At 38.2% G+C, this 24,733-nt stretch overlaps 2 long non-coding RNA genes across 4 annotated transcripts in view; one reads left to right on the top strand and one right to left on the bottom strand.

The window, feature by feature from the left end:
- LOC127674152 (uncharacterized) overlaps nt 1-20,899 on the top strand; it is a 433,706-nt gene extending 412,807 nt beyond the window's left edge. For 2 of the 3 annotated variants that reach the window (XR_007975293.1, XR_007975300.1), the window contains exon 2: nt 20,704-20,899. This is a non-coding gene — a long non-coding RNA (uncharacterized LOC127674152). Of the gene's footprint in view, nt 1-12,375; nt 12,496-20,703 lie in introns of those variants that run through there. The other variant, XR_007975297.1, reaches the window with a different exon arrangement.
- LOC127674153 (uncharacterized) overlaps nt 1-24,733 on the bottom strand; it is a 424,300-nt gene that overhangs the window by 338,677 nt on the left and 60,890 nt on the right. The window lies entirely within an intron of this gene.

The raw sequence follows: 24,733 nt of genomic DNA, 5'->3' as shown, positions 1-24,733 counted from the left end.
TCTTCTTCATTGTTGTCGTCATCTTCTTCTTCTTCTTCTTCTTCTTCTTCTTCTTCTTCTTCTTCTTCTTCTTCTTCTTCTTCTTCTTCTTCTTCTTCTTCTGCCTCTGCCTCTGCCTCTGCCTCTGCCTCTGCCTCTGCCTCTGCCTCTGCCTCTGCCTCTGCCTCTGCCTCTTGATCTTCTGCTTATGCCTCTGCTTCTGCTACTGCTTCTCTCATCTCCAACATGTCCTGAGAAACTAAAAAATGATGAGATCTGATGCAAAAGAGGTTTAATTGGGCAAGGGAGAGGAGTGAGAACCTGAGGATTGTGTCTTATTTTCCCGGCTGGTATTCCTTATCTTCCTATGCTGGTGTCTAGGCATCTGCCTATGTGGTGATTATAGGTCTAGGTACTGGTTTTCATTTTGACTTCTTTGGCTTGGAGTTCATTCCTGCGTTATACTTTGCTGTCCTGATTTACAGAGAGTGTTGCCCCTTTTACTGAACTTTTTGATGGGCATGTTCAAGAGGTTATGCTTTTGTTGAAAGCTAGGAGAGGAGGTGGGCAGGAAGAGGTAATCTTAGCAATCCACAAGTATATATAGTCAGGAGAAAGGTAAAGCTGAGCGATTTCCAAATTTTCAAGTCTATAGCCTTCTGGACATACATCAGTTGAGGGTGTGCTCTCATCAGAGTGGCTGGTTGCTATGTGTGTGATATAGTCTTGATGATTGATGTACAAAGGCTCTTCCACTGAAGGTGACAACTTTCATAAGGATGTGGGCCTGGACTGGTTGACAGAACTGCCTGAACATGGGACATTGACCAGGCAGGAAATCAAGCCAGAAGACAATGTTTATCAATGACTTTACCTTCAGTTTGTAGCTTCAGTTTCTACTCTAAGTTCCCAAAGTGATAAACTGTGTTCTGACAGAACCATTCACAACTGATGAGATGCTTTTACTCAGAGGACTCCATCACGGCAGCAGAGTAGCAAGTTAGGATAACAAACACAACCAAAAGGATGTTAATAAGGGATTTTGCTTTGGCCAGAATTTATGTTCTCTTTGAAGGAATATGGAAATTATCAGAAACAGAGATGGCAAAAGTCATAGGAAGCTATAGATTCATGGAGCTTAATAGGTTGTTCTCATTGGACATGGAAGATTGTCGTGTTGACAGTATGCAGTCAGAGGAAACTGAGATCATAGTATTTGTGTGGAAAATACACTGTAAATTTTAGCGAGAGGTCATTTGTGTGATATTTTGGCCAAAAATCATTTTTCCTTGGCTTACACCACAAAATATGGAGCTGGGTAAAATTTAAAAATAATGGGCTGATTTCTATATTTTCATTCTATTTATATGTATTTGTTCATTTTCCCATCTTATTTATCATTTATTTATTTAATTTAAATAAATTTTAACAATCTCTCCTTTCCACCATTCACAGTCCTTCATTCCTAACTCCTTTTATCTGTCCAAGGAACATGGGGACCACAGGAGTATCAACAACCATGGCATTTCAAGTTTCTGCATGGATAGGCATCTCTCTTTTACTGAAATCAGAAAAACCAGACAAGTTAGGGGAAACATTTTTAAAGACCAGCAACAGCATAAGGGATATCTCCTATTCTATTTTGGGGAGGAAACCACATGAAGATTGAGTAGCCCATATACTACATATATGATGGGGCACTCAGTCCTCCCTATTCATGCTCTTTAGTTGGTGACTATGTCACTGAGAATTTCCTAGTGTCCAGGTTAGTTGACTCTGAGGGTCTTCTTAATAGAATCCCTGTTCCATTGGAGGCCCTCAATCCTTTCCCCAACTCTCCAAAAAGACTCGCTGAGCCCTGTCCTGTGTTAGGCTGTAGGTGTCTGCATCTGTTTTTGACAGGTGCTGGATAGACAGTGTCAGAGGACAATTATGTTAAGGTACTCTCTGGAAGTATAACAAAATATATCCTCAGTAATATCAGGGATTGGTGCTTGCCAATGGGATGGACCTCATTTTGGGCAGGGTATAGTTTGGCCATTCCCTCATTCTGGGTTCCATCTTTCACCTGCATTTCTTGTAGACAGGACAAATTTTGTGAGGATAGGTTATTGGTTCAGTTTGTGTCCTTAACTCTCCACTGGGGGTCCTGCCTGACTACAGTATGTGGCCTCTTCAGGGAACATATCTCATTCCCATTTATTTCAGCTAAGATCACCCCTATAGATTCCTTGGCACCCTCTAATTTGTGATCTAGTGCATATCAAAAAAATACCCCACCCTTCTAGCTCCACCTGATGCAGATTTCAATTCATTTCCCTGGGCTTCTGTCCTCTCTTGTCTCTCAACACACCTATCCCTGTTCTTTACTTCCAATTTCTTATCTGCTCTCTTATCCAGTTCTCTCTCTTCCATCTGCCTCCTATGACTGTTATGTTCCCCCTTCTGAGTGAGATTCAACCATACTCATTTGGGTCTTCCTGTTTTGTTTTGTCTTGTCTTGTTTTGTTTTGTTATATTTTGTTCTGTTTTTCAAGACAGGATTTCTCGGTGTATCTCTGCCTGTCCTGGAACTCACTCTGCAGACTAGGCTGCCTTGAACTCAAGAGGTCCACCTACCTCTGTTTCCCAAGTACCAGGATTAAAGGCTTGCTCTACCACTGCCTATCTGGGTCTTCTTTCTTGTTTCACTTCTTTTGGTCTATGTAGTATAGTGTGGATATCCTGGACTTTATTGGCATTATTCACATGTAAGTGAGTATATACATGTTTGTCCTTTTGTGTCAGTGTTACCCCAGTCCATATGATAGTTTCTAGTCGTATCTATTTGCCAGGAATATTCATGATGCCCTTGTTTTTAATAGCCTAATAGTATTCAATTTTGAAAATGATACACCTTTTCTGTATCCATATTTCAGTTGAGGGACATCTAGAATTTTTCAAATATCTAGTTGTTATAAACAAAGCAAATATGAATTTAGGGAAGCAAATCTTCTCGTGTGTATAAGCCTGAGGAGGTAAACTAAGTGAAATTCTTCCTCCTGCTAAGCCATAAATTATTGTAAGGAGAGGGCAAATTATTTCCTAGGTCTAGCAAGGAACTTTAAATAAAACCTTCTGCAATTGTGGTCCAAGGGAGGCAGGGCCCATCAATGTAGGAGACAAACTTGACACGATCACCCATTTTATCCTAGTTCTTGATACTGACAGATGGAAAATTTAAGGTCATGGATTCTTCCTCTATGGTATCACTTTTCCACTATTCTAGCTATCTATTGGAAGAGTCTGTGTGTGTGTGTGTGTGTGTGTGTGTGTGTGTGTGTGTGTGTGTTTCTTCTTTATTGGCTTCTATCTCTTGAGCCTTATTTTCCTGAATTTCTTTAAGTGATTTTTGTGTTTCTATTAATTGGCTTTTAGCTTATTCATGTTCCCTTGTATTTCTTTAAGAGATTCATTTATGTCCTTTTTGTGTTCTTCTAGCAGCATCATGAACTGTTATTTTTAAATCCAAATCTTGTTTTTCAGGTGAGTTTGCATAATCAGGACTTGCTGATGTTGGAGAGTTTGGTTAAGACACTGCTAAATTTCTGAGGTTTCTGTTAGTAGCGTTCCTGCATTTGCCCTTTTGCCATCCTCTTATTTCTGGCGTTAGTTGGTCTTGTCTCTGGCTGGTATTTGTGCCTCCTGTGAGGCTATATGGCTATTTCTGCAACACCGGATATCTGGGTTTCCCCTGTTACAGATTGCTAATCCACTGCCCTCCTCTTGGGTGTCCTTGCAGCCCTAGCGTGCCTTGCCTTAGGTTGTCTGTGTGAGCCAGCTGGTGCCCGTTTGCTCCTTCAGCGATTGTTGATGGTCTATGCTGCTGCGGGATCTTTTCTGAGTGCTGGTCAAACTTCTGGGCAGCCTATCTCCCCACCAGGTTGGTCCACACAAGGCTAACCTAGCTGCTGAGGACCTGAGACTAGGCAAAATCCTGGCAGGCTAAGGCCCGAGCAAAGTTCCCCTTGGGCTATGAGTGTTAATTGGTTCTGTCAGGTGGCCAGAATGGTGGCGTGCGCATGCTCCATGAAAGTGCTGGGAGAGTCTGCTCGGCTAACAACCTCCTGGTTGGGTTGGCACACAGATGGCCCACCGAGCAGCCCAGGGTCTGGGGTCAGTCCAAGGCCTGTCTGGCTTAGGTGCCCACTATGTTAGCCTCGGGCTATGGCTCTTGGCTGACTTTGCCTTTTAGAACTGCCTGGTGTTCCGTAGTCAAAATGGCGGAGTGTACACCATGTCGGGCAATCAACCTCCTAGCCAGGTTCACACACCGATGGCCCCCCAAAAAGCCCTGGGCCTGGGTGCATGCCAATGCCTGTCGGGCTTAGACCCCCGCGATGTTGGCTTTGGGGTATATTTGTGTACCTCAGTCTGTCTGATTTCTCTGGCGCCCGAGATCCAAGATTGCAGAGAGACTCTCATATCTGACTCGAACTTGATCATTTCTTAAAATGTTTCCCCACTATCCGAAGTTCTTTGGGTGAGAATTCTTTGTTTAACTCTGTACCCCATTTTTAATAGGGTTATTTGGTTTTCTGGGGTCTAACTTCTTGAGCTCTTTGTAAATATTGGATATTAGCCCTCTATCTGATGTAGGGTTGGTGAAGATCTTTTCGCAATTTGTTGGTTGCTGTTTTGTCTATTTGATAGTGTCCTTTATGTTTTAACTTAAAATAATTCAGCTCATAAAACCTTAGCTTTAGAAAGAAGGGTGGAAGTCAATGGTAGAATGCTACCTGGCGTCCATTTCCAGCAATAACAAAAGAAATTGACTACTAAATAAAATGTCTTGTTTCTGACAGTTGAGGATGTCATTGAGTTGGTAGGGTCACTGCCTGGTGACCCTACCTAGAGTATTCTGTTTATATGCTGTGCATCATCCCTACCTAAGAAGTGCATTTTAAGTATCACTCTCCAACTCTTATTTGAAGAGATACTAATTTAAAAGTTCGAAGCTATTGGTAAAGACTGTCTGAACTATGACTCTTTGTAAAGGCTAATGCAGATTACTTAAAAACAAAAATTACTAGGGTTCATTTAATTCACAGTAATACTTCCTCAGGAAAAGTAATGGACAAAATAAATCAATGTAAGGATTGAAATCCCACCTTCCAGCAAGTGTATTTTTTGTTTTCTGGGGTTGGTTTCTCTGTGTCCAGGAGACATGGGGGAGTATTTTCATTTGAAAGGTAGCCTTCAAACCAGACCAATTAAACATTTCATCTTGGTTCCATCAGTTGCTAACTATTGACCTTACATGAAGGAGATCTTGATATCCACTCTCATTAATGTGCGTAATGGCACTTTAAAAATCCTAATGTAAAATCATCTATATAATAATCAGTAGGCATATTGTGTAAGTCACTAGAAGATGTGTAAACACTGAAGAGCTATTGATGAACGAGAGATGACTAGGAAACAGCTTAATGGAAGATGTTTCAAGAGGAAGTGTATATGACCAAAATCTTAGAGGGTTGCCAATACAAGGTAGACATACTGGGCCCTTAGTGCATAGTAGCCAGTGCATAGCCAGGCACACTGAGGAATTTGAATGTGCTGCTGACAACAAAACCTTGCAGGTGACATCGAAATTGAAGTTTAGAAAGTTGTGGCTACTGTCTGTAGCTCTATCATATAAGCTGATGACCTGTGAACTATGACTCTGGAAGGGGAGCAAACTGAACAAATTAGGGAAATAATTGAGAGATAAACTAAGCAGGATGTAGATAGTTTGGTGTTTGTTCCTTGGCGGTGGAAACAGTAAAGCAGTGACTTATTTGCTAGAACAATCTAGCAATCTAGCTCAGCAGTTAGCAGCACTGACTGCTCCTACAGAGGACCACAGGTTCAGTCCCAGCATCCATGTGGCAGCTGTCTGTAACTGCAGTTCCAGGGAAGCCAGATCTTTGGATAATCTCCCAATTTTAATTTACCTTTAATTTAGTAACAAAAGATGTTGAACATGTTTCATAAAATAAATAGCCATTGAACATCCTAAATAATTTATTCTCTTAATGTTGTATTAGACTTGATGGGCAGTATGCATATTTTCTTAAATATGTTCCTTAATGTTTCTTTTTTACTGTTGTAGCTCTTAATTTTGTTTTAAATCATTGATGGTTTCCAGTATTCCCATGCATGTGGCTCAGGTTTTCTATCTGTTGTAAGGCTCTGTAATCTGTATGGGTTGAAATTAATAATTTCGGAAATTCACTGTGGAGGCAGTAGCCATCGGACACTTTATGCTATTTTAATTTTCTATATTCAGAATTGTCTGGTTTATCAACAAACTGAATGAAAATTAACATGCAAACACAAAGTATAATTGCCCATGTTTGGTATGTTTTGTTGACTTTCATATACAAGCATGTTGTGATATGATCTTAATAGTTAATTCATTCACTTCCAACAGAAAAGAGTGGGAACCATTTTGAGCTCACTGATCATTGGTCAGTGCTTGAATCGAGTCATAAAAGCATCAGAAAAATATGATTTTAGTCCACTTTTCTTTGTCCACTGAAAGCAGACTGACGTTTCTTTACAGTTGCCTTTGCACTTGGATTTCTTCATTTTTGAGTCAAAAGTAATTTCTGAATATTCCCGATTTTCTAAAGATATGTTAATATTGTAAATTCTAATCTAGAACTTTTTTAAAACTCTAGGGTACTGAAGACCATGAAGAGTTAAGAATTCTTAGAGATGAACTTAAAAGGCAACAAAAGATAGCTGCACAGGAAAAAGATCATGCCAAAGAGAAGAGAGAAGAGCTCTCCAGGGTGGAGAGACTGGCAGAAATGGCAGAGAAGCTAAACGACGTGGTGAGCTTCTGTGCTTGCTTCCCAACTCTTTGTCCTAACTGCACATATGCTAATAGATTTTGATTCTTCTAATCTTCCATATCTCCATCTTGGAGAATACTAACATTTTGAATGTCATGCGGATTCAGTTTGAAAGCTGAGGCAGGCGGATCTCTGTAACTGATACCAGCCTGGGCTTCTTACTGTGTTCTAAGCCAGCCTGAGCTATAGACTGAGAATTTGTCTCTAAATAAACAAATGACATATGTATTTATATCATGGGGATTGTGATTATTTGGAATCTGTGTCTGTATACTTAACTAGTATTTGGGTTTTAGTTTAATTTCACCTTGCTCCACTAATCAAACATGTGAGATTCCAAGATAATGCCAGAATTGCTATAAAGTGACTTACAAGACAGAAATGCATTCTGTTACCGTTCCTTTTTGTTTCTTCATTGTGAGTCTGTTCTTTGAGACAGTGTCTTACTATGTAGCTCTAGCTGTAATAGAACTTATTATTATCCAGAACAAGCTGGCCCCCAACACACAGAACCTGAGTTTAAAAGTTGAAGTGTCACTGGTTTTCCTTTGATGTCTTGGGAAGAGTCCCTTTTTTGCTTTGACTGGTATCTGGTATCTCTGAGCTGTCCTGGAACTGCAACACTCAGAAGAATATATTTTATTCTATAATTCAGAAGAATCTGGTCTCTCACTACTTAATGATATCTGTAAAACTCCCTTTTCCAAACAGGTTCAAATTCTGAGCTTTTAGATAGTCTTGACTTGTTTAACCCATCATAAGCATTATGTCTAATCTAAGAGCGAGTTTATGTCTAATGTTGCTTATCTATTTCCACTGGGGCAGACAATGCTCTGTTAATGGTACTACATAAAAATCTGGCCAAATATCAGCAACATGATAATTATAAATAATTGTAATTTTTAAGCTCCAGAAACTCCAAGAGGGACAACAGCAATGTCTTAGTACACAAGAAGATTTGAGTAATATGCAGGTAAAGGTGACTGAAATAGAGAGCTTAAAGAATGAATTCAGGAGCCAAGGACTGGAATTGGAGCATGTGGAAGCTAAGAGACTGGTGATAGCTCAGAAATTTAATGAAAATTATGAGGAGATAAAATCTGTAACCAAAGAAAGAAATGATCTGAAAGAATTACTGGAAACAAAGATAAAGCAACTTAAAGAACATACAAGGCAAATCGAAGCTGCAGTAAGTAATAATCAGTTTTTTATCTGGTAAATATATCTTAGTCACTTGAGCTAGAAAGAGGGAGGCGGTTAAGGGTGAATACTATAAAAATGTTTAAATTTCACTTACTAACCAAGGGCCTACAAACAAAAGAAGTAATAAACATTGTCGATGCAAATCTAAAAGAGTACGATGAAATCATCAAAGGTCTAAGAAGAAGCAATTCTGAAAAGGAAGCTCAAGCAGCGACCTCCCAGGACACAGCACAATCTGACCCTGAATTACAGGCAGAGGTATGTCATGTCTTCATATCCTTCACCCTTTCTGTCTCCTTTCTCCTTGGAAGGAAAATCGATGCTCAGTTACAATTTATTCACCACATAAGAATTTAGTGGCTACCTACTGTGGCAGACACAGTGTGGGCTAGTGCAACCTACACTCTGAGAACTCTAGGGTAAAGAAGGCGAAATGGGAGTTCAAGACAAGCCTGGATGCCAGAGAAAGTTTGAGGCTCACCTGAGCTATGGAAGACCTTGTCTCAAAAAAAGAAAAACTGTGCAAACAGGGACAAAGACCCATATTGCTTGTAGTAGAAGGAAATAGTGCCAAATGAGCAACCAGGCAAATAAAACAACATGAAGTAATTGTAAATGCTGTGAGAAAGATGACATTGGGATAACAGAACTAGTCCAGTTTTAAAAACTACTTTCTGTTGAGCATTGGAACTTGTATAATAAAATGGTTCTTTTTCTCAATGTGTATACATGTTTAAACAATTCCTCAATTCTAATGTAGTGCCTGTAGAAATATGCAAATTTAAATGGTTCTGCTAGCAACCAGGATAAATGGAGAGTTAGTATGCACACACAGAAAACTTAGAAGGTAGCATTTGGATTCAGCAAAAGATGGGAAATATATGAATGTGTGTATGTATGTATGTATGTATGAATGTATGTATATGTATTTTTGCATGTAAGTATATATTCAATATATAAAGTATGCTATATGTACTGAATATATTCACAAAGACCCATGACAACTTATATTTGGTTACAGTTTGGGAACCAGTTAGAATTTAAGATTTTAGCGTGATGCTATATAAAGATTGGTTCACTTTGGGCCTAAGCTGACCAACTATGGCATACTGATAATAGATGTTATGTAGAGTTTAAAGGTATTGAGGGTGAGTGGATAGGAGAAGCTTGTACCAAGGGAGACTGAATGGCTCAAGGTCACTGTCATTGCTGATAAATTTTCCTGACACCATCCATCTAAAAGATGTAATCTCTAGATAGTAACCTGTGCATTGTGGATATTACAACATCCTGGTGCATCAAGAGCAAGAGCTACTTCCTGATGTGAATGAAGGCAGGGACAGTGCAGAAAAGGTGAATGAACTGGAGCCAGTGGAAGTACATACCAGGACAGTGCATTCAGCAACAGCAGAGGGCATAGATGTAGAAAATGTTGGGCTGACCAGGAATCTTGAAGACAGTCAGAGGGAAATCAGTTGTCTCACTAAAGAAATTTCTAGGAATTACTTTAAGATGCAAGAAGGTCTACAGAAACAGAAACAGCCCCACTGTGTGGAATGGAAGGACAGTGAGTATACCAACGTAGTGAATCAGTGAGGTTGGACAACCAAGGAACAGGGCAAAGGCAGAAAGAAGAAAGAAATGCTCATGTTAGTAAAAGAGCAAATATTTAGAATGTAGCTTCGGATTATGCTGGTTAGTAAAGATTTGTTTGTAGATTATCCTCCAAGATCTATGACATTACTAGCCCTGAGTAGTTGCTTAAGTTTGCAGTACCAGATGTTATTTCCCTCTTGTTGAACAGGTCTTAAGTCTAAATAGAGAGCTGTTGGTTACCATCAAGGTGTGCATGCCATTCCTACCCACCTCAGGTTAGTGTGCTGTACTGGCCAAGGGAGGAAGATGGTCTCCTTTGCCTGCAGCAAGTTCTCCAGGGAGGACATGAGCAGTACAGCAGCTCAGAAATCACAGATGCCTTTCCTCTTCCCACTGTATTTCTCAAGATCTTTATAAGCAAACCTTTTCCTTATGACTCAATCTTTTTTTAAAGGAGTTAATTGTAATTTAATGGTTTCATTTCAATAAACATCTTATAATTCTCTGTAATTCTAAAGGATCTAGAAACTGAAGAAGAACTTAACCTTGAAGAAGCTTACCGTCGCCTGAAAAAGCAAAGAAACAAAATGAATGCTCTAAAAATGAGCCTCTCCCAGAAGGAAGCTGAGCAGTCCAGTATGCGGGAACAATTGCAGTTGACCACAGATGAAGTAGAGAGAACGGTAAATGAAGGCCAGAAGCTGTGGGAGGGAACTGCTCACTTGAAGACTGGTTACACACTGAATTATGTTGGAACCTATTTTGTATTTTTCTGAGAGAGAGAATGGACCTATATTTGTTGTACTGATAACTTATTTATCCTTGGTTGAAGGTTCAAGAACTCTGTGAGAAACAGGAACAACGTAATCTAAAAGGAACTAATGAGGCTCAAGGGAGGAAGGATGAACTAGAGCAAGCAAGGGCGCTTCTCCTTGCCATAGACATAGCCCTGCAGAGTGTGAACAGTGATGGGCTCCGCTTGAGTAAACCACTTGAAGAAAGTCAAGAGGAAAAGAAACCTCTAATTAAGAAAAGAGAAGAGCTGAGAAGCACAAAAGAGGCCCTTCATATAGAAAGTGAGCAGCAGGAGAGCATCAAGGAACTGGGCACTAAGGTGAGTCTGTGGCTGTTGATGTGGGGAGCAGCGTGGAGTGAGATGGCTGGGGCGGCACCTCTTAGGTATGTGTGTGTGAGTACCTCACACATACATATACATACACACACACACAGAGACACACAACAATTGAAAATGAATTAAACTTTCTTAGCTGGAGAGATAGCTCAGCAATCCTCTTTAAAGGATGCTGGTTTGATTCTCATAACCTATGTTGCAGCTCACAGCTGTCTTACCTCTGATTCCAGAAGACTTCCGTGGGCACCATTGTCCATGTGGTACATAGATTAACATGTAGGCTAAAATCCCTTAACCTTAAAATAAAGCAATAATAAAAAAATAAGCATAAAAAAATCAAAAATCAAGGTTTCATTTAAAAGAGTCGGAACCCTAACCTGATTTCTGTCTTTAGGTTCAAGAACTTAAGACAAGTGAGCTTCAACTTCTTATGTTAAAAGAAGATGCAGGTGAAACCCAGGAGCAGCTCAAGGGGCAGGGAGATGGAGATGATAATTTAAACCTTGCTCACAAGACTCCTCAGAACCTCTCAAAGAAGAAAGTGATGACCTATCACGAATAAACAAATAACTGCTTGAAGACAGCCTAAGGGAAAATGGGGATAAGGTGAGTGTGCTTCCTCTGTAGACAACACTGTGGAAGATACGGGATCCATAGGTGCACTCTCTCTCACTCTGTATGTGTGTGACTGTCTGTCTTTCTGTCTGTGTATATGCCTCTTGTACCTGCAATGTCTAGAATAGGGAATTTGATCTCTTTTTAGAGCTAGTGCTCCCAACTGCTGAGCCACATCTTTCCATCCAGCTCCGCAGCATCACTTTGTGCATTTTATAATTCCACACATTTGGGTTAGCAGTATCAGTGCCAAGATTTGACCTCGCCAGTGTATTCTCTGATTGGGCCAGAACAGAAACTTGTTGAGAGTAGAGTGATTTGTGGTGACCAAAATCTAGTAGCAAGTCAAACATTCTACTGCAGGGAAATGGGAATCATCCATATGTTGGAATTCTTTTTTATTAATCATTTTATTTCTTTTCATTTCAAATGTTATGCCCCCTTTCTGTCTTCCTTCCATAACTTATTTATTTTACAGTTTATTTTTCTTTTTTTTTGTTTTGTTTTTTCCATTTTTTTTTTTTTGCGTATCTTCTTCATTTACATTGCCAATGGTAAAACCTTTCCCAATTTTCCCCCTCCCAAAAGCCCACCTCCCCAATGATTCCCTACCCCTCCTCACACCCTCTGTTTCTATGTATATGCCCCTGTACCCGACACAGTCCCACCTCCCCCACAACATCCCCCCCAATCTGTTTCCCTTTGTTGTGGCCTCTATTCAGCCTTTACCTCACCAAAGACCACTCTGCACACTGATGCCCAAAAAGTCATTACTGTGCCACATTTTGGCTGGAACCATGTAAACCTCTTGATTGATGGTTCAGTCCCTAGGAGTCTTGGGGCGTCTGGGTGTTCAAAGTCATTGTTCTTCCCTTGTGGCTATATACACCTTCAGCTTTTCTGGACCACTCTCCAGATCCTCCATTGGGGATCCCAGGCTCAGTCCAATAGTTGGTTGCTAGTTTCTGCCTCTGAATTTGTAAGGCTCTGGCAGAGTCTCTCTAGAGACAGCCATGGCATGCACCTTTTGGTACACGCTTCTCGTCCTGGTGTAGGGGTTTGCTGACTATTTATAGGATGAATTCCCAGGTAGGGCACTCATTGGGTGGACTTTACTTCAGACTCTGGACCACACATTGCTTCCCTTGTTGTTCCTGTGAGCATTTTGTTCCCTTTCTCAGAGGAACGATAGCACTCTCACTTAAGTCCTTATTCTTTTTGTGAGCTATCTGTGCTGGGTGAATTGTAACTTGCTTATTTTGAGCTTTTGAACTAGGATCCACTTATTAGGAGTGCATACCATGTGGGTTCTTTTGTGACTGGGTTACTTCGCTCAGGATGGCACTTTCTATTTCCATTCATTGCCTAAGAATATCATGAATTCGTTGTTGTTAATAGCTGAATAGTACTCCATTGTGTATATATACCAGTTTCTGTTAAGGGACATCTGGGTTCTTTCCAGCTTCAGGCTATTATAAATAAGGTAGCTATGAACATAGTGGAGCATGTGTCTTTATTACATGTAGGAGCACTTTCTGGGTATATGCCCAGGAGTGGTATAACTGGGTCCACTGGTAGTACTGTGTCTAATTTTCTGAGGAATCAGCAAACTGTTTTCCAGAGTGGTTTTTACCAGCTTGCAATACTACAAACAATGGAGAAGTGTTCCTCTTTCCCCATATCCTCTCCAGCATCTGCTGTCCCCTGAGTTTTTTATCTTAGCCATTCTGAGTGGTGTAAGGTGGAATCTCAATGTTGTTTTGATTTGCATTTCCCTGATAACTAAGGATGCTGAACATTTCTTTAGATGTTTTAGAGCCATTTGCATTTCCTCAGTTGAGAATTCCTTGTTTAGCTCTGTATCCCATTTTTAATAGGGTTATTTAATTCTCTGGAGACTAACTTCTTGATTTTTTGGTATACATTGGATATTAGCCTTCTATCGGATGTAGGATTAGTAAAGATCTTTTCCCAATTTGTTGGTTGCTGTTTTGTCCTGTTGATCATGTCCTTTGCCTTACAGAAGCTTTACAGTTTTATGAGGTCCCATTTGTCAATTCTTATTCTTTGAGCATAAGACATTGGTGTTGTGTTCAGAAACTTTTCCCCTGTGCCCATGTATTCATGGTTTGTCCCCACTTTCTCCTGTATAAGCTTCAGTGTGTCTGATTTGATGTGTAGATCTTTGACACACTTGGACTTGAGCTTTGTACAAGGATATAAGAATGGGTCAATTTGAATTTTTCTGCAGGCAGACCTCCAGTTGATCCTGCACCATTTGTTAAAAATGTCTTTTTCCACTTTTTTTTTTGTTTTTTTGTTTTTTGTTTTGTTTTTTTTTTAAGCTACTTTTTCAAATGTCAAGCGACTGTACTTGTGTGGGTTTTTATCTGGGTCTTCAATTCTATTCCTTTCATCTTCCTCCCTGTCTGCATACCAACACCAAACAGTTTTTATCACTATTGCTCTGTAGTAGAGCTTGATTGAGGTCAAGGATGGTGATTCCCCCAGAATATCTTTTGTTGCGTAGAATAGTTTTTGCTATCCTGGGTTTTTTATTATTCCAGATGAATTTGAAAATTGCTCTTTTTAGATCTATGAAGAATTGGTTTGGAATTTTGGTGGGGTTTGCATTGAATATGGTGATTGCTTTTGTCAAGATGGCCATTTTTACTATAGTGTTCCTGCCAAGCCATGAACATGGGAGATTTTTCCATCTTCTGAGACTTTTCTCGATTTCTTTCTTCAGGGGCTTAAAGTTCTTATCATATAGACCCTTCACTTGCTTTGTCAGGGTCACACCTAGGTATGAAATATTATTTGGTACTATTGTGAAGGGTGTCATTTCCCTAATTTCTTTCTCCTCTTTTTTATCCTTTGAGTAGAGGAAAGCTACTGATTTGATTGAGTTAGTTTTATATCCAGCCAATTTGCTGAAATTGTTTATCAGCTGTAGGAGTTCTCTGATGGTGATAGTTTGATTTCTTCCTTTCCAATTTGTATTCCTTTGACCTTTTTTTGCTGCCTGATTGCTCTGTCTAGGACTTCAAGTACTATATTGAATAGATCTATTTGTTGAGTATAAAATCTTGTAGTAGGATCTGATGATTTTTTTTTAATTTCCACAGTTTCTGTTTTTATGTCTACCTTTTCATTTCTGATTTTATTAATTTGGATATTCTCTCTGTGCCCCCTGGTTAGTTTGGCTAAGGGTTTATCTATCTTGTTGATTTTTTCATAGAACCATCTCCTTGTTGTGTTGGTTCTTAGTATAGCTCTTTTTGTTTTTGCTTAGTTGATTTTGGCTCTAAGTTTTATTATTTCCTGTCATCTACTGGGATATTTGCTTCCTTTTGTTCTAGAGCCTTCAAGTGCACTGTCAAGCTGTTAGTGTAAGCTCTCTCTATTCTCGTTTTGGAGGCATACAGAGCTATAAGTTTTTCTCTTAGCACTGCTTTCATTGTGTCCCATAAATTTTGGTATGATGAGTCTTCATTTTCATTGTACTCTAAAAAGTCTTTAATTTCTTTATTTCTTCATTGACCAAGCTATCGTTGAGTAGAGCATTGTTTAAAGTCAATGTATATGTGTGTTTTCCATTGCTTTTGTTTGAGCTTAAGACCAGCATTAGGCCGTGGTGATCTGATAAGGTACATGGAATAATTTCAATACTTCTATATCTGTTGAGGTCTGTTTTGTGACCAATTATATGGTCGATTTTGGAGAAGGTACCATGAGGTGCTGAGAAGAAGGTATATTCTCTTGCTTTAGGGTGGAATGTTCTATAAACATCTCTTAGATCCAGTTGGTCCATAACTTCAGTTAGTTTCAGTGTATCTCTGCTTAGTTTCTGGTTCCATGACTTGTCCATTTTTGACAGTGGGGTGTTGAAGTCTCCCACTATTATTGTGAGGGGTGCAATGTGTGATTTGAGCTTTGGTAAAGTTTCTTTTATGAATGTGGGTGCTCTTGCATTTGGAGAATAGATGTTCAGAATTGAGAGTTCATCTTGGTATACTTCCTTGAACCAGTATGAAGTGTCCCTCCTTACATTTTTTGAAAAATTTTGGATGAAAGTCAATTTTATCCAATGTAAGAATGGCCATTCCAGCTTGTTCCTTAGGACCATTTGGTTGGAAAATTGTTTTCTATCCTTTGACTCTTAAATAGTGCCTGTCTTTTGTCACTGAGGTGGGTTTCTTATATGCAGCAAAATGTTGGGTCCTGTTTACGTATCCAGTCCATTAGTCTATGTCTTTTTTATAGGGGAATTGAGACCATTGATGTTAAGAGATATTAAGGAAAATTTATTGTTGCTTGCTGTTATTTTCTTAGTTGACGTTGACATTCTGTGTTGCTATGTTCTATTGGGTTTGATGAATGATTACCTTATTGATTTTTCTACAGTGTGGTTCCCTGTCCTGTATTGGTATTTTCTACCCATTATCCTTTGCAGAGCTGAATTTGTGAAAAGGTACTGTGTAAATTTGCTTTTGTCATGAAATGTCTTGTTTTCACCATCTATGGTAAGTGAAAGTTTTGCTGGGTATAGTAGTCTGGGCTGACATTTATGTTCTCTTAGGGTCTGTATGATATCTGCCCAGGCTCTTCTGCTTTCATAATCTCTGGTGAGAAATCTGGTGTAAGTCTGATAGGTCTGCCTTTATATGTTACTTGACCTTTTTCTCTCACTGCTTTCAATATTTTTCTTTGTTTAGTGCATTTGGTGTTTTGATTATTATGTGACAGGAGAAGTTTCTGCTCTGATCCAATCTGTTTGGAGTTCTGCAGGCTTTCTGTATGTTCATGGTCATCTCTTTCTTTAGATTAGGGAAGTTTTCTTCTACAATTTTATTGAAGATATTTATTGGGCCTTTAAGATGTAAATCCTCAGCTGGGTGATGGTGGTGCAAGCCTGTAATCCCAGCACTCTGGGAGGCAGAGGCAGGCGGATTTCTGAGTTCGAGTCCAGCCCGGTCTATAGAGTGAGCTCCAGGACAGCCAGGGCTATACAGAGAAACCCTGTCTCAGGAAAAACAAAAACAAAAAAAATGTAAATCCTCACTTTCTTCTATTCCTATAATCTTTAGTTTTGGTCTTCTCATTGTGTCCTGAAGTTCTTGGCTGTTTTGTGTTACAAGCTTTTTGCATTTTGCATTTTTTTGACTGTTGAGTCAATTATTTCTATGGAATTTTCAGCATCAGAGATTCTTTATTCTATCTCTTCTATTCTGTTGTTGATGCTTGCATCTATGACTCCTGAATTCTTTCCAAGGATTTCTATTTTCAGAGATGTCTCACTTTGTGATTTCTTGGTTGATTCTATTTCCAGGTTTAGATCCTGGATAGTTTTGTTCAGTTCCTTCACTTGTTTGTTTGTTTTTTCCTGAAATTCTTTAAGGAATTTTTGTGTTACCTCTTTAAGGGCTTCTACCTGTTGATCCATGTTCTCCAGTGATTCTCTTAGGGATATTTGTGATTCCTCTTTATGGGTTTCTGCATGTTGACCCATGTTCTCCTGTAATTCCCCTATGGGATTTTTGTACTGCCTCTTTAAGGGCTTCAACCTGTTGACCTGTATTCTCCCATATTTCTTTAAGAGATTTTTGTGTTTCCTCTTCAAGGGCTTCTACCTTTTGATCCATATTCTCTTGTCTTTCTTTAAGGGATTTTTGTACTTCTACCTATTGACCCATGTTCTATTGCATTTCTTTAAGGGAGTTATTTATGTCCTTCTTGAAGTAGTCCATCAGCTATATGAGATGTGATTTCAAATCTGATTCTTGCTTTTTTGATGTGATAGAGTATGCAGGATTTGCTGTAGTGGGAGAGCGGGGTTCTGATGGTGCCATTGTTGCCTTGGTTTCTAATGGTAATGATCTTGAGTTTGCCTTTGGCCATCTCGTTATTTCTGGTGTAAGCTGGTCTTGCTGACACTATCTTCTCTCTCCTGCCAGCCTGTGTTTCTGTATTCCTGGGATTCTTTTCCTGTCCAATGCCCTGCAAACAGCTGATTCTCCAGGAAGTATCAGGTGATGGGATCTCCCCTATGGCAGACTTAGCAAGGGTCGAATGCTCTGCTCCTGCCAATTCTCGAATGCCCTGCTCCTGTTGGTTCTCTAAAGAGCATGAGGAAGTGGTGTCCTCTCTGTGCCAGATGTGGCACAGGTCTCCCACTTCTGTTGGAAAGGTTCGGTGACAGGGGAGGAAGGAGGAGTAGAAGGGGTGCAAGGCGATAGGTGAACTAACACCCTGCTGCTGTCAGTTTTCTAGAGAGCATCAGGAAGTGGTTTCCTCTCTGTGCTAGGTGTGCACAGGTCTCTCATCCCAACTGCAAGGGTCAGTGACAGTGGAGGAGGGAGAGGTAGAAGGGGCAGAAGGGGATAGGCGGACTAATACCCTGCTCCTGTTGGTTCTCTAGAAAGCACCTGGAAGTTGTGTCTTCTCTGTGCCAGATGTGGTGCAGATCTCCCTATTTTTCTCTTTAAGTTTAAAATCAATCTTATAACTAGTTGATAGTAAACTTATAATTATAATAAATATGTTAGTTATAAGTATATCTTCCCTTCAATCTCACAAATATTATAAATTCATCAAGTACACAAAAGGTGTACATGTATCAAAGTTGTATTACTTTTTTAACAGCAAAATCTTGCTAATAGCATAAGAATAATAAATCATTATATTTCTGCATAATAGTCTTTTATGCAACTACTAAAATAAGTACAGGTCATTACCTACAGGCATGGTAAGTTGGCTAAAACTTTTTTTATTGTATCCAAACTATATTTATACCAATCATAAGGAAGATGGACATACTATTAAATGAACATAGGTAAAATCTTTTTTGTTTGTCTTGTTTCTAATAGAGCTTATGATCTTGTCATACAAACCAAAATAAGAACAATTTTTAGACATTAGAGTTCATTATAATAAGGCTGTACTTCAATGTTTCTCACATCACCACAGATTTTACCTCCATAGTAGTTAAAGCTAAAAGCTGATATTTCTGCTGTACAAAGGAATGAATTGTAAGCATGCTTATTTGGATACAGATTTCCTGTTATGGTCAAAGCTATTTGACTTGAGTGATTGTTATCATTCTCAGCCCACAGGGAACAGGTTACATTCATTTACGAAATGGTATGTGTTTTAAGACGTCCATGAAATCATTCATCAACTGTTTCCATGAACGATAGTCCTGCTTAGAGGGTGACACAGACATTAGATGAGGGTAATATTCTGGTTCATTGGCTGTGTTGACTTTGACAAGCATTTGTCTCAGAAAAAGAGTAACTTATAAGTTCCTCTTCTTCAAAATTGATACAATAATTGTAAGTACCAAGCAAAAAAAATTTAATCTCACTCTGTTGTTCTCTTACAAGCCACTGCATAAATTAATTTTCTATGTTTCTTTTGGCTATCTAAATAATATTGAAATATGTAAGCTGTTCTGAAAACCATAGTATAGTGTACAAACATCAAGTAAACAATCCTACTAATAGAGGGTCTGAGATAGGAGAAGCATGAATTCAAGACCATTATGTGGTACATAGCAAGACACTGTCCCATACAATCAAGCAGAAAGTATATATGGATTGTACAATATTGGACATATTTCTCCAATTACCACATTATAGAGACCACTGGGTGACAGTCAATACATTTCTATTTATTTTTTATTGCAATCAATTAGGATATGTTAGTAATATTAATTTTCATATTAATGGATATTAAGGAAATGTGTTACTTCCTGCTATTTTTGTTGTTAGAGGTGGAATTATGTTTGTGTTGGTTGGTTGAAAGATTACTTTCTTGTATTAGTTTCCCTCCTTGTGTTGGTATTTTCCATCTATTATCATTTGGAGGGTTGGATTTGTGGACAGATATTGTGTAAATTTGGTTTTGTCATGGAATATCTTCCTTTCTCCATATATGGTAATTGAGAGTTTTGCTGGGTATAGTAGCCTGGACTGACATTTGTGTTGTTTTAGGGTCTGTATGAAATCTTCCCAGGATCTTCTAGCTTTCACCATCTCTAGTGAGAAGTCTGGTGTAATTCTAATAGGTCTGCCTTTATATGTTTCTTGATTTTTTCCCTTACTGCTTTTAATAGTCTTTTCTTGTTCAGTGCACTTGGTGTTTTGATTATTATGTGCCAGGAGGAATTTCTTTTCTTGTCCAGCCTATTTGGAATTCTGTAGGCTTCTTGTATGTTCATGAGCATCTCTCTGATTAGGTTCAGAAAGTTTTCTTCTATAATTTTGTTGAAGATGTTTACTGTCCCTTTAGGCTGGGAATCTTCACTTTCTTCTATACCTATTATCCTTAGGTTTGGTCTTCTCATTGTGTCCTGGATTTCCTGGATGTTTTGGCTTAGGAGCTTTTTCCATTTACTTTCATTGTTGCATCAATGTTTTCTATGGTATCTTCTGCACCTGAGATGCTCTCTTCTTCCATCCCTTGTATTCTGTTAGTGATGTTTGCATCTATGACTCCTAATTTCTTTCCTAGGTTTCCTAACCCCAGGGTTGTCTCACTTTGTGATTTCTTTATTGTTTCTTGTTCCATTTTTAGTTCCTGGATGGTTTTATTCTTTTCCTTCAACTGTTTGTGTTTTCCTTTAATTCTTTAAGAGATTTTTTGTGTTTTCTCTTTAAAGACTTCTCCCTGTTTAACTGTGTTATCCTGTATTTCTTCAAGGGCATTATTTATGTCCTTCTTAAAGTCCTCTATCAGCATCATTAGCAGTGACATTTAAATCAGAGTCTTGCTTTTCCAGTGTGCTGGTATATCCAGTACTTACTATGGTGTAAGAATTTGGTTCTGATGATGAAAAATAATCTTGGTTTCTGTTGCTTATATTCTTACGCTTGCCTCCTGCCAAACAGGTCCACATCCCCTTGTCCTACTTATCATCTGTTCTCCCCTGACTTTGGTTGGTGGGCTAGAAAGAGGTGTCAAACATTTGAGAACCCTTATTAAAAGTAGGTTTTAAAAATGACAAGATACTGTACTTTTCCTGCCCAGAATCCCCACTCCCACCCCAGTATCTTACCAGTCCTCATCCATGCAGCTTCATAAGACTGCCTGTCTTTTCTTACTAATTCAGAAAAGCCTGACATATCCTTTCTTCTTTCTTTCACATTTGTCAATTATACTTTCCTGTAACAGTTTGGGTTTACCTTATTTGTTGTCCCCACAATAGGGCTGCTTCTTGCCCATGTGTCTGACCTCCATGTCAGCTTAAGCATCAGATGCATTTTTATTTTAATAATCTTCTCCATCTTCATGCAGACTCCTCGGAGACTGACAGAATGCCTACCCTGCCGTTTATTGTGACCTCCCCCAGCCCACTGTTCTCAAGAATATCAGTCAGCAACCTGATCCGCCCACCTTCTGAAGAGCAAGAAGAACCAGTTTCCAGCCTTCAGAGGAGGGACTTGACCTGCCTTTGTATCTTGGGAGAGAGGGATTAAAGATGGAGAGCTGAGCCAGAAGCCATGTTTTGTCTCTCAAGCCATGTTTTTGTCTGTCAATAAAAGCTTACTTCATTTATTTTCATATTAAAAGCTAGCTTCTTAAATAATCATATATTTGTATTTTATTTAAGAACCTTAATTCTTATTTCAACCCTACAAAATCTTCATTTAAATTTTTGTAAATATATATTGGTACATAGTTTACAATAAAAATATAATTTAAATCATTATAACTAAATGTTATATCTATCACTTATTTGCATTTATTAATATATGCTGATATCATTACGTTTGTATAAAATATTTCAAATCAATTATCCATAGGTTCATCTATTTATTTAATGGTTTTGAGATTTTTGTGGAATGGAAAACAGAACTTATTATTTATTAAGTTTTTTGGGTTAGCTCCTTTTCCTTTTCTACTACCAAATACCTGACTAGAAGCAAATGTAAGAAGGAAGCAATTATATTGGTTTGTGGTTTGAAGATACAGGCTGCAATAATAGAAAACAAAAATCCAGATAACTATCTGAGGAGACCCGGGCATCCATTCAGCCACTTCAAGAAGCAGAGAAAGGGCAGGAAGGAGGGACACACTCTAACAATCAGCCCTGCTCCACACTGATCTTTCTGTGGGCTACGTGTTTTGAACATTCCTTTCAACAAGTTGTACAAACTAGCAGAGATGGATTTCAAAATATAAGACCTACCTTGTGATGCAAGCTTGCACTAGTGCAGAGAGCAGGGTTATTGTTTGTAGGGGATACTTGGAAATGGAATTGCAGGTGTCAAGCAAGCGATGTGGAAAATAGGCACACAGATAATTAAAAAAAAATGTTCCTTATAAACATTTCTCTAAAAGTGCAATATTTTCAAAAAAATATTCTGAGATGTCAAGATATCTGTGTCATAACAAGACTGTGTTGTACATTCTTAGGGTATTTTCCTATCTTGCATTGTGTCACACAATTTTGGAAAATAACTGAGCTGGAGATGAGACTTAGAAACAGAAATGTGAAGTGTTAATAGATTGGATAAGGGCTGGAAAATATCATCCTAAGTGAGGTAACCCAATTACAAAAGAACACACATGATATGCACTCACAGATAAGTAGAGCCCAGAAGTTCAGAATACCCAAGAAACAATTCACATGTCAAATGATGCCCAAAAATAAGGAAGGAGAGGCCACTAGTTCTGGAAAGGCTAAATGCATCAGAGTAGGGGAATGCCAGGACAGGGAAGCAGGAGGGGGTTGATTAGAGGACAGCTGGAGGGAAGAGGGCTTATGGCACTTTCAGCGAAGGGGGATCCTGAAAAGAGGAAATCATTTGAAATATAAATAAAGAATATATTTAATGAAAAATTAAAAATGCAGTAAGTAAATAACTGCACTACCCACCAATCTCCAATGTTTCCCTGTCTGTTGTTCACTTGAAATACCTCCCTCCACAAGGCCTTTGCTCCTGTAGTGATGTCTGCACTGTGGTGAGCAGTTCCTCTGTAGGCTCCCTCAACTCAGAAGAGTTCTGAGCATTATTGGGGTAGTATTAAAAATGCTAACAAAGACACACCAGTCATTATTTTAGTCATTGTGATTATGTTATTATAACAATCTGTTATGTTTTTAAAAATTGAAGTAAAACTAAGTACTCTATAATTATATCCTATAAGTAATTACACTGTATCTTAATATTTTAGAATATTTAGCTCTACTAGAACCAGTTGAATTACTTTGGTCCCTGTTTATTTTTTATGTTTCCATGTTTCTGTACTGTATAATTGATTAGAGAGCTTAGAGGAGTGTTGTATGCATTTTAAAAGGAGCAAGTGAATGAGATTCATCTCATATAAAATTTGAATGTGTTTTGAATTAGGTATCCATGACCATTGGCTTTTAAATGCCTTACATAAAATTAATGTAAATGGAATAGGAAGTTTACTATTTAAAAACAAACTTTTTATTCATGAAAACATTATTCATGGGCATTGTTATTATCCACCAAAATATTTCATTTTATTCTTTATACAGCTCACCTAGTTTTAAAATATATTTGTGACAGTCAGTTCCAGGTAGCTAGTACAGGACAAAATTACTCCCTTAAAGCCGATTTACATCATGGTACCAATCCACAAATATAATAATATTAAAAACACTATCTTTCATCTTGTATCTTCATTATCTCAAGGAGAGTCTATTCTATGAACAAAATTCCAAACTTAGCCACAAAAAATAACGAAATCTAAATAGAAGTCTCTTTGCTCTTTAAGATAAAACAATTTTCTTAAGACACTTCTTCCAATTATCTTGTAAGATTAATAGATGCTGATTTAGGGTATAAATAAAAATTTCTATAAAACATAGGGTACTTTGGCTTAACCTCATTTTAATTTAAGCAAAGAATATTAATTTTCTCTTATGCCAAAAAGTACCTGCTAGCCAAAACATAAATCTGAATAGTAAACTCTTAACCAATGCAAATACTAAGAACTTTTGTTTCACTTGATAAATAATATAAATGTGATGGCTAATGTAGTCTCTAATAGAAATAAAGCAAATAATGTAACACATATAAGGTTATGTCTAAATACTTAATTCTTAGATTATAATATAAATCTATAATATAAATATAAATCTTGAACAGTTGAAAGAATAGGATCTTTTCCAGATGTTGTATGTTTCAATTCAAACAGCATAACCAACTTCATAAAGTAAATTGCACAATAACTTTCAGCTCCATTCTACACCTCTAACTCTATCAGGCTCTTTCTTGATTTTTTTTGTTTTTAATTGCACCTTTGTTTTAGTGTAACAGAGGTCCTTTCAATAAAGAAAGACAATCTATGTATAAGAGGAAGAAGGGCATGATGCAATCAGTGGGTGAGTATACCAGAAAAGCTTTAGATGTCTCTTTGGAAACATTCGTAATGGAATGTATTTGCTCCTTTATATGAGAGGAGGGAAATCGGAAATATATGATCACTAGGCTTAGAAATAGACATTTCCAGTAAGATCTGAGACTTGACACTTAAAAATGGGAGAGCTACAAAAAAGTCAGTTTTGTAACATTTATATAATCAGGTTATTATGCCTCAAGGCTATAAAAGAAGAATGAATTTATTTTTAGAAATTTTACCTGAAATAAGTTGAATCATATGCAAAATGGGACCCTACTCACTTTGATTAAGACTATGATTCACCATACGAGCTTCTTCATCTACTCTCTTCACTTTTATTGGTTAGCTTATTATATACAACTCATGGTACCTGATATTTTCAGGCACCAACTGACCAAGACATACACTAAAGACAAAATCAAGGTATGCATAGGGCAATAGGCATATACCAAGGGAACAATTAACTTGAATACAAGTTAGTGAAAAAAATTACCAACAAGTTCTATGATCCAGGCCTGATATAGGATGTAATGTTAAGGATAATTTTCATTTCTCAGGGCTTTATTCCAGTTTGAAGAGGCTAGCATGAGTTGTCTACATTTACCAGAATAAACTCATACAGCAGATAGCTAGCACCACCTTAGTCCATCAAAAACATTTGGAGTGGCCAAAAGAGGAACTAATTGTCGCTGATCAACATCAGCTGGAAGGTGGATAATGAAACCAGGATGATACAAATAATCCAGATTGAGTACTTGTATGCAGGCAAAACAATAATCTTAATTTTCATTACATTAGGTAGTGGGGCTGGGGTCACCTGCTGCATCTTGTCCAAAGGACTTAGAGGCATGATGATTCCACTGGACAACACTGTGTTGATATACAGGTCCTTGAAGTTATCCATATTAATCTTAGTGATAGAATTGAAGACAATCCCAAACATGCCTCA

This window comes from Apodemus sylvaticus, chromosome 23 (assembly GCF_947179515.1).
Source record: "Apodemus sylvaticus chromosome 23, mApoSyl1.1, whole genome shotgun sequence".
NCBI lineage: Eukaryota > Metazoa > Chordata > Mammalia > Rodentia > Muridae > Apodemus > Apodemus sylvaticus.
This window is presented reverse-complemented; position numbering and strand designations above follow the sequence as displayed.